Source organism: Carassius carassius, chromosome 14 (genome assembly GCF_963082965.1).
Source record: "Carassius carassius chromosome 14, fCarCar2.1, whole genome shotgun sequence".
Lineage (NCBI taxonomy): Eukaryota > Metazoa > Chordata > Actinopteri > Cypriniformes > Cyprinidae > Carassius > Carassius carassius.
In genome coordinates, this window is record NC_081768.1 from 9,188,091 (window position 1) to 9,199,531 (window position 11,441).

The following is an 11,441-nucleotide window of genomic DNA, read 5'->3' on the forward strand; positions in this document are numbered from 1 at the left end:
ATTCTGGAGACAGACCTTAGTTTCAGTAGTCATGTCAAAGCAGTAACTAAATCAGCATACTTTCATCTAAAAAAACATTGCAAGAATTATATGTTTTGTTTCCAGTCAAGACTTGGAGAAACTTGTTCACGCCTTTATCACCAACATGGTGGACTATTTTAATGGACTTCTCACTGGCCTTCCCAAAAAGACCATTAGACAGCTGCAGCTCATCCAGAACGCTGCTGCCAGAATTCCGACTAGAACCAGAAGATCAGAGCACATCGCACCAGTCCTCAGGTCCTTACACTGGCTTCCAGTTATATTTAGGATTGATTTTTAAAGTACTTTTACTCATTTATAAATCACTCAATAGCCTAGGACACACATAGCAGATATGTTCACTGAATATAAACCTAACAGACCACTCAGATCGTTAGGATTGAGTCAGTTAGAAATACCAAGGGTTCACACAAAACAAAGGGAGTTTGCTTTTAGTTACTATGTCGCCCGCAGTTGAAATCAGCTTCCAGAAGAGATCAGATGTGCTAAAACATTAGTCACATTTAAATGCAGACTCCTGCCAGCATTTGGTTGCTGAAGACTGCCCTGCTTCTAGCACTGGCATCAGTAAAGCGATTAGGGGACCTGCAGGCCCTTTCTATTAGCCCTGCCTGCCTGGTATTCGGGCCTAACGACACTAAGTCGTCCTGAAACCAAGGCACAGTTAAGTACCTATGGTGCTCTCCACTCTGTTCAGAGCACAGGTCATTATGCTCTCAGTGCTTCCTCCCTCTGAAGAGGACAGTGAGCTATGTCTGCTCTGCCCAGTCAGAGCTCTAAGAATCTATATTGAGCATTCCGCCCCCTATAGGCAGTCTGAACAACTCTTTGTCTGCTTCGGTAATCGCACCAAATGACTCCTGGCCATGAAGCAAAGACTCTCTAGATGGATAGTAGACTCCATCTCGCTAGCGTACTCTTCTTTGGGCCTTCAATGCCTCATTGGAGTATGGGCCCACTCGACTAGGGGCATCGCCTCATCTTGGTCATGGTCCAGTGGTGTATCCATTGCAGATATTTGTGAGGCAGATGACTGGGTCTTGCTGTCCACATTTGCAAGGTTTTATAACCTGATAGTGTCCGCCTTACAGGCAAGGGCTCTTTCTGCTTATGACATGCACTGCGTAAAAAAATCTGGCAGAGAGCCCTTGACCATATCATGCTCAAGCTCTTTGGCATCAATTTACCTGTCACCTCTCTGCTCATGGGTGTTTAAGTGACAGCAGTACTTTGGAACAATTAACCAGGCCGGTTGTGACCTAAAGGAACTTAACCCGTCTTAGCCTTGGATTATTGTTAACTTTTCTATGGCAGTGGATTTCTTATGAAAGTTTGATATCTTAGTCATTCCACTACATTGGCATGGCATGATTTTACTGTTCCTATATGCGTCTAGCAAGACAAATTATGAGTGTAGTATCGAAAGAGAACGTATACGGTTATTTAACGTAACCTCGATTCTCTTAGATATGGGAACGAGTACTGTGTTGCTAACCATGCTATGTAGCTGCATGACTCATTCGTCGTTTATGTCAAAGTAACCTGAGAATCCTGTGGTGAACGCCCGCTTATATAGCCAGAAAGTATATTATTAATATTTATTAATATTAATATTTATTAATATTAATATTTATTTTGTATGTGATTAATCATGATCAATCCTTGACCAGCATGAAATGAAAAGTAATAGTAATGACATTTATGTTACAAAATGTTTCTATTTCAAATAAATGTTGTTCTTTTGAACTTTCCATTCATCAATAAATCCTGAAAAAAGGGTTGTGGTTTCCATTAAACTATTGACTATACAATTGGAGTGAGAATCACCAGAGGACCCATGATGTGATATTATCACATATCTTTTGTCACAATATGTTATTGGGAGTTTAAACATTTTGCAATATACTGCATTAATAGTATTGCATTAAAATATATTAAAATGAATAGTATTGCATTAAAATATATTATGAGAAATGTTTGTCAAATTACATTCTGAAAGAAAGATTTGAAATGATTATTTCCTATATTATAATCATAGAGTTTATGGTAAAATGATGTGCAGTACAGTACTTGCCCTGAAAAGGATATTAATGCAATATCCCAAAACAAATTATTGCAATACTATGCTGTATCAATCCCTCCTCCCCCCACCACCCACCCCTTATATATAATATTTTCAACATTGTTTAATATGTAATGTGAACATTTTTTTTTTCACTACTATAATCAGCTGTGCACTTGAAGTGCTTGGGCCTAGGATATTATCTAGCCATGTTTTTGAGACGCAGGGCATATGGGTTCATGGAGTGAATAGGTTCAAGCTCCATACAAACATTCCAGTGTGTTTGTTTAATTGATTGAAACATTTGGAAAATTACAAAAATGTGGGCTTGGCATAAATTAATTTTATTGAAACTGATTTCAAGTTCAGAGAACTTCAAGGGAAGTTGATTCACTGTCTTTGCATTGATCTAGTAGTTTAGGAGGAATGACTATCAATAGTGTGCATCAATGCAGAGCCCCGCAAACAGGCCCCAGTCACATGAGGCCCAGAAATGTTCAACTGCCTCCTCTGGCTGTAATTGTTTGCTTTGGATTGAGTTACACTGTCCCTTGGGGTATGAGTGTTACTGTTGGTCTCTCATCCTCATGGACGATTTCCACATTTACTGGACCCTTATGGAACAAAAATATATTGCAGTATATTGGAATATATCATGTAATATATTAGGCATATATTCTTATATATATTAATTTTTTTCCAATATATTGCAATATACTGAAAGCGGCAATCATTTGTATATTTTGCAATATATAATATAATATATGTATCATCAATATATTATTCAATGTATTCAAATATATAATATATTAGAAAATAAAAATGGAAAATAATATATTACGATATATCACAATATATTTTAAGAAATATATTGGTAAATATATTTTCGTTTCGTAAGGGGAGGCAGGACATGCTCACTCATACACGCTCACACACTTTTACATGCATACACAAACACAGGTTCAGCGAGTTGCTTTATGCCCCTAACCCCAACCAGATGTGATGTCCAAACAATGCCTTGGAAAAGTTAAAAATAGTTTGAGTGGCAGCTTACTCTTATTTCTCTACAATCCACTTCCTATGGAATAAGAAATTATGTAAATAACTAGATTTCCGGTGAATGATGATTGACCCTGTGGGTGGTTAACAACATTTCAATACTTTTAAAGCAGTACCAGTGCCTAAACGGTGCCAGAACCGATACTTATAAAAAATAAAAAATAAAATAATAAAAAAATTAATTCCCCCATTCTTTGGGGTGAAAATACTAACGTGCCTAAGACTTTTGCACAGTAGTGTATATATAAAGTACGTATAATTAAATGTAGTATATTTAGTGTAATATTTCATATTTAAGTGTAATTAAAGTATGCGTTCATATGTGTTAAGGTCTCGATTGTCGCTGGGGGAAACAGCTGCTTCTTGTGTAGGCTACATTTCAGAGAACCAGGACAAATATTTCAATCGATCGCTCAGGCATTTGAGAGGAACCGAAATAAGGATCCAAAATCTGCTTTCTGATTCGGTTGGTGCATACCGGTTCCATAGGTACCAGTACCAGGTACCAGTGTTTTTGTGTATTTATTCTATAGTATGTGTTTGCTTATATATCTGGTTATTGACACAGATTTCAATTGACAGTTAATTACTTTTCTGAGGTAAATGCAACATTAAGTGTTTTCGTTTACAAGCTGTTTTGTTGACATCTTTCCAATGTTGATTCACTGATTGAGCAGTTACATGAGACATGATACATTTCATACATGCATAGATTAAGTTATTCTATTTTTTATTATATGTTTTGATATTCATTCATGTGTGTTTCATGATATAGCTAATAGTAAAGAGGATGAGAGGATCTTTCACATGCAGTACACGCTGCCACTTAGGCCATGTCCAAACGTACATGGGTATTTTTCCTTCTTCCATTTAAAAAAAAAAAACTGTCAACATGAAAACGCAAACCCAGGCCAGGCCACAAGTTTTGAAAATCCTCAGCCTGGCAGGCGTTTTCAGAAATGTTTGGTTTCAGTGACCTGGTGCTTAGTTTGCGTGTAGACGAATGGCCAATCCCCGGAGAAAAAGCTGCAGTTTTAAAAAATAACCACATTCGTGTGGACAGGGCCTTACTGAGATGGCTACAGCAGCCTGTTACATCACATTAAAGAATGGCAAATTAAAATTTTTTTATTTATTAAAAGTGCCAAGCTTATTGTGATTTTTGGATTCCAGGTGCACTACAAATAATGATATTATGATATTATGGGCCGGATTTTCTAACAGCTTGCTCTAGCGCAAACCGTCTTTTGGTGTTAAAATAGTACTGGCAGGATTTGCTAAAGACGAGTGGTGAAGAATTTGCATTGAAAAGGTGTGGACTGTTGTTTTTGCACCTGATATTAAATATGCATTTGTAGGAGTTTCCATTTTAGATACAAAATTCTGGGAGGTAAGTATTAAAATTAATCATGCAATGAGATTTACTAAAGTTGTCAAATTACTACAATTTTTTAATGCCCCAAAAAAGCATGTCTTAAAGCAGGTTTAATTTGCGCTGTTCTTGGTATATTGCGCTGGCCATTATGGAAATGATCTGGCTGTGTCTGTGTTCTTTAATATCCCCATTGTTAGTAAATCACCTGCGAAATTTACCCTCCCATTGGCATTTTTATGGAATTGTGCTCTAACGCTAATTTGCCCTGTTTAGTAAATCTGGCCCTATGTGTTTTTAGCAAATTGACATGGCTCTTCTTTTACTGTTGGTCTATGCCTCCCTCATGTTATTGTTTTGAAAAATCACAAATCCAGCCACAGACAAGTAATAGTACAATTTGAGATGTCATTCATGTCCAAAGCACGAATGATGTGTGCCAAGTTAACCACCAAAGTTTAAGGTCACGTTGTAAGTAGTGAACAGATCATTTCTTTTTAGTGACATGCATCCAAGTAAAAAAAGGTTTGTTTCTATTCACCAGTTCTTGATTGGATACAGGCATGTATCCAGACATGAACATAAATGTGAGCTTGCAGTTGATGGTAAGAAAAGGGTCAGAACTTAAAGAGATAGTTCACCCAAAAATGAAAATTACACCATGATTTACCCTCAAGCCATCCTAGGTGGGTATGACTTCCTTCTTACAGATGAATACAGTTATATTAAAAAGTGTCCTGGCTCTTCCTAGCTTTATAATGGCAGTTTTAAATTTTAAATCATTTTGAAGTCCAATAAAGAGCATCAATCATAAAAAGTACTGCACCCAAATCCGGGGGGTTAATAAAGACCTTCTGAAATGAATCAATGCATCTGTGTGTAAAAAATAAATAAATAAATAATAAATTCTGTATTTAAACCTTTATAAACTGTAATTTCTGTCTTACGCTAATTAATATAAAGTATTATATAATAGAATAAATATTATATATGAATATGAATGAATATGAATAGAATAACTATATAATTATTCATATAACTGATTGTATTCATCTGAAAGATGAAAGTCATATACACTTAGGATGGCTAAAGGGGGAGTAAACCATGAGATAAATTTCATTAATTTTCCTTTAAGGAGACTAAATAATTGGAGAAGTCTGGCATACATCACCAGTGACTAATCACAGAAAGGTTATTTCACAAGAAGTTCAGGTTATGACATTTTGGTGTCAAAAAATAAATAAATAAATAAATAAAAATAAACCATGCATGGAAGAATTAAAATGCATTTATAAAATAGATGGGGTGAATTTCCATTTCCCGCCAACTTTAATTCTTCGATTTAGGGATTTTAACTCCTAACCCTAAATATGAGTGATACTGTAGTTATGGCAAAAACCACTTATATGAAATATAGAACATTCCTAAATGGAAAATATGTAAACTCTTTTTCCAAAGAATAACAAGCACGTGTTGCAGAGTTTGCCAGGTCAAATGAAATTTTCTTGTATTTCGTCATGTAAATTCACAATATTACAACTACATAAAATGTTGTTATCATGTGCAACTAGATTTGCATTCATTAGGTCCAGCAATGAATGAAAACAGTTGCTTTTTATTGAAGCTGCAAGCTCACTGCTCAAGCTCAGTGCCAAGCACATTAGGTTTAAGTGGCTGTTATATGACATTTTCATCCAAGAATAAGCATATAAATCATGCCTTTTAAGCTTCCATTTCTGCTTGAGTGGTGATGCTATTGTGTGGCCCGCGGATGCACAGTGTGCCCTCATGAAGGTGCAAGCATGTTGTTTCCCCCTCTCTAGGGTGTGTGGGATTTACACCATGGTAAGCGTGTCATAACAGATTTGGACGAACACTTCATGGCGTGTCGTGTCTCAGTACAAACAGAGCAGCGTCTGCAAATGTGCTGTATGTATGTGTGTGTGTGTGTTTGTGTCTATGTTTAAGGAACCTCCCCAAGTCTCCACCCATGCTCACTTTTTCCCAGAACACCACCCAGATTCAACCAGGTGTGTTTGAGTGTGATATCTCATGTTCATTCCTTTCAGATGTGTGTATTCAGATTCTGAGTTATGAGATTGTCATACTGTACGTCATACTGTACGTTACATATATATATATATAGATAGATATTTTTTTATTTTTTATTATTAGGATTATTTTTGATATTCCAAATGTAATATAATAAAATAATGAAAGAGCAATTATTATCATTTGTCCCCAGGGTTTCTAAATGGGCTTGAAATGGGCCTTTATAAAGGAAATATATAGCCATCATTGTATTTTAAGAAGGGCTCCCATACAGGGACATCATTGTATTTGTGGATCTGTGGCTTCAAAAAGTTTAAAGATCCTTGGTTCAGACAACCCAGTTCCCACTTCTCCACCTTTGCCTAGAATTTTTTTCCCCACTTGTGTTAATCTGACTGCTTTGTTGATCCAAATAGTTACAGTCTCCCTCTCAAGAGTGTTTTAGTTAGCCTAAACAAATACCTGGTCTGTGGTCCTTGATATATGTCTGCTTATGTACAATACACCTCTTGAGACATCTGTTACGAGTCCAGCCTTGTACATAGTGCTGAGAAGGTTCCTGTTGCTTACCCTGTGTTTACTCTACAGCTCACCGAAGGAGGGGGATATCCTGTCACTGCATGCTTTCTCTTTCTCTCATTTAGCCTCTCCAAGGGTCTAAACAACAGTAGAAACCCGAGAACTGACCTGTGAAACTCCTTTATTTTGCCCTGCACTGGAGCTAACAGAGGCTTTGATGGAAGTCCTTTCCCTGTCACCTGGAGAGAGGCTGGTCCACTCTGTCTATATGGCACTTAACCGCGGCTCCAGTGCAGCGTGGATATGGAACATCCGTCATGGCCGACTAGCAGAAAATAGACCCCTCAAGCTCTATTACTCTCTCCTCTGTCAGGAAGGAGTTAACCCTGCAAAGACTGAACATTAGGGGCAAATGTTAACAGAGCGTGTAATTAATGTCATGAGTCCCCTTGACCAATGGGGCAGACTCGCGCTGTCTGTTCTCTGCCAACAGGATCAGAGCGTGCAGGAATTCATTCAAATCTCTTAATCAATAAGTAACCCTTATCAAAGGCAGATTTTATCTTACCTGCTGTTTCAGAGAAAGTAAACAGGGTTATCAGCTGTGGCAGAGCACCTTCCGCTTCCAATCATTTTTACATGCAAGAAAACACATGCAACACAGAAGCACTCATGAAACAGAGAAGAAACTCAAGAAACTGAATCAATCTCACTGAATCAAATTAAGTATCAAAGGTGAGCTGTTGAAGTGCTGGGGATTTATTTATTTGTTTATAAAATAATTCACTGTTCTTTTAGAACATGTTAAGAGTATTAATCCGTGTATGTATTTATGATCTAGCAAAAATATGATCTGCCATAAATATGGAAAGAGCAGACAAAATTTGGCGTCAGGCATCTTTGAAACATCTGTCTGGTCCACAAATGGAAAAATCATTATGCAGCGCATTCCAGGATTTAGTAAAGCATCCCTTTTACAGTAATTACAGTGATGGCAGGATTGGAGAAAATTTAAAATTTAAGAATTGGCTTCTTTCAATTCATAAATTGGAATTTGAATTAGAATTGGCCAAGCTCTATAGTATGTTAAATCTGTATTTCAATTGGGAATAACAGGTAGTGGAATTTACTGAAGTGCAATTCAAAGAAATTCAATAGGCTTTCTGGGAAATTATGTAAATGGGAAACTGGGAGTGTTAATGCTTCATATGCAAGAGTGTCTGTTGAAAAACACTTCAAGAATTTTAAAACTAAAACATTAAGAATTGTTCAACTTTTAAACTAAGCTTATTGTCAAATGAAGCTGTCAAGCCGATATTCAGGGCTTGTCCTGACAAACGTTCCTTTTTTCTTGTTTCAAATTTCACTTAGAATATATGAATTTTGAGATTCAACTAATTTTAATTCTACTTAAAATTCTATTTATTTTTAATAATCAAAAGAGTCTTTATTAATTCAACACAGGGGTAAAGCCAACATGGGGAACAGGAGGAAGACACACGTACGTAACTTGAAAACCCAACAAAAATGAACTGAAAGGACATTGCTTATAAAGACAGGATAATGAGGGAACTAAGGAGACACACCTGGGAACTAATCAACAATCAAGGAGACAGAAACTGGGTCACAGGGAAAAAACACACACAGAGAAGTTCAATGTTCTGACAGTATGCATGGTACAAAGCATACAAACACAGGTACTTCATATTCATTTTAATTCTAAAAGAGCATCAAGACTGAAATGTTCAAGATATGTTGTGAACAAGATCTGCGGGTAATTGACATGGTTTCACGACATCCAAAAAATTAAATTTATCTGCATTTCCTGGGTCTAATCCAAACACTGATAGCGATCACAAATATGATCACATTGGTGTAATATTCCATGTGTGGGGAGAAGGCCACTGCTTTCATCTCTTAGCACTGTCTCACTGTGTGGCATCAGTCACATACACAAAGGCTGGGCTTTATCTCACCTTTTGCGTTCATTTCCCAGAACCTCTGGCACACAAGGTCAGCTACTCCAAGCACAGTTTTTCATTCTCCATTCTCCAAGATGTCTGGGTAATGTATTCACATAGTTGACATGCTAGAGGTTTACTGATAGACGTATCAGGTAATGCTTAAAAAATGTCTGTATGTTTTATCTTTAGGGGTGAAGCTGGAACAAATTCTCATTCCTTTTGGCAGACCTGACGTTCTGAAGTAGAAATTTTATTGATGAATTCACAAAGCACACCGAGAGCTTATCAGTACAAGTGTTGTATTTGGCATTGGTTATGAATCCCCACTTTCCCCCATATGTTTTCTTTCATTCCCACCTTTTTTTTCCATTCACATCCATCTCTGGATGTTGTGGCTGTGGAGACATTCATCTTGGACCAACTGCTAATCAGCATTGGTTGTTAAACTAGAAATATATTTTTCTCCACTTTTGGGAAATATCAGTTTGGGGAATGCATTTCTATGTTTGTTCCTTTAAAAGGGGATTGTATCTCAAGGAATTAAGTTTGGACTTCGATATACTATGAAAAATAGCTTTTATTGAAACTAATCAGTTTAATGCTAATGTTGCCAACGAGCATAATAACTATGATAACAGTTAAATGGTGAGAGGTTTATCAAAGTTCTTGGCTGCATGTAGCACCTACAGCTCTGTAAATTCTTCTGATGGATCCCAAAGTAAGAAATAAGTGTTTTTGTACTTTTTTAAGCTAATGTTTATGATTGTGACCCACCCAAGGGTCCTTTAGGAATGGTTGGGATGTGGATGGATAGATATTTTTTATATTTAAAATATATATATATATATATTTATCATTTTTATATATACTACCATTCAAAATTCTGAGCTCAGTAAGTCAATTTTTAAAAAAAGAAATTTATGCTTCTAATCAGCAATCATTGTCCATATAAAGACCTTCCATGTCCCTCATATGTCACCGGCCAGCAGTGATGAAAAAAGACTCCTGACTCTCTTGTCAATGGTGGTTAGTGGCCCTACCACATGAGAGCATTCTTCAAACCCTGCAGTTCCACCAAAAGCACATATTTACTGCGTGTGGTAGAGGCTCCACACTGGAACCACAGAAAACACATGACCCAAACATAAACTGCGTACACAGATGCACAGACACACACAATACGTGCAAAGACTCACCATCGATAGAGTCTATCATCACACTAGCAACATGCAAATTGTCTTGCTCTCCCCTTTCTGTTTTAATCTTTCTTTTTGTCTTTTTCCAAGCAGACATCCCAAACCAGACCATATGGTAGTAGACTAGAGGTTTCAACATTCTCAAAGCTAATGCAAACAGATCTGTGGTTTTGCAGTGTGTGAGAATAAAGATATAGATACTACATCTGCAATCTCAAACTCTGGGCTTCATGCGGCTGACATTATCCTTTTTACTTGTAGCCTCTGTACTGTCATCAAAATGACATTGATGACCTTGTCATGTGAAATTAGTACAAATCCTGTTCTTAGGAAATTTAATTGACCTTGGTTTAATTGGGTTTAATCGCTTTCACAAAAAATGTCCTCTCTTTTACGAAGACTGTTGGCTGTGTTATGAGATGGTCATCCTTCCACATAGAGCTTTCATTCATATAGACTTCCCATTAGCAGCCAGTAATACGTGTGGGGAGTCATTCCTTTGATTGTGAAGTGTCTCAGTAGTTTTAGTGGTACTTGGCTATTATCATTCTCAGAGGTAACACGCAAAAGTTCCTTTTATGTCTTCCCTGAACTTTGGCCAGCTGGATGTGTTTAAGAGGGTTATAATGTAACAGAGGTTCAAAAGACTTCACTACCTTCCATTTACCTCTCCTGCCGTTCATGTTGTGTTGCTTTAATATGCTTCCATAGGGGTCTGGCTCTTATAAAACCCAGATGGGTAAAGAAAAGAGAGTGGGGAAGTGGAGATGAGAGGGAGAATTAACATAGTTAAGAGGAAAATCTTTAGTGAGGCAGATGGAGATTTTGTTATGGCATGTGCCATCAAGATTAGATGAAGTCAATGGGAGCTTTCAGTCACGTTTAAAATGATCACTAAAATGTTTCCTAACAGGCATCAGTTTTCACAATGTAAATCCAAGCTGGATCCAAGTCTCAACAGCGAAAGTTTAAATTTAACTTCACTATTCAGAAACGAATTAGAAAATTGTGAGCACAATTTATAAATTGAGGGAACGAATAAGTAAATCTTGCGTACAATTTATAAATCGAGGGAACTAATTAGTAAATAGTGCGCACAATTTATAAATTGAGGTAATGAATTAGTAAATCGCGCGCACAATTTATAAATTGAGGGAACGAAATAGTAAATCATG

At 36.8% G+C, this 11,441-nt stretch overlaps 1 long non-coding RNA gene across 2 annotated transcripts; it reads left to right on the plus strand.

Annotated features, from left to right (window-relative positions):
* The first annotated feature begins 8,703 nt into the window (after positions 1 to 8,703).
* LOC132156512 (uncharacterized) lies at positions 8,704 to 10,835 on the plus strand. 2 transcript variants are annotated; one of them, XR_009437449.1, is made up of 3 exons: positions 8,704 to 8,803; positions 9,103 to 9,170; positions 9,260 to 10,835. It is a non-coding gene; the product is annotated as an uncharacterized LOC132156512 (long non-coding RNA). The 2 variants fall into 2 exon arrangements; XR_009437450.1 differs by having other exon boundaries at positions 8,761 to 8,880.
* The last annotated feature ends 606 nt before the right edge of the window (positions 10,836 to 11,441 follow it).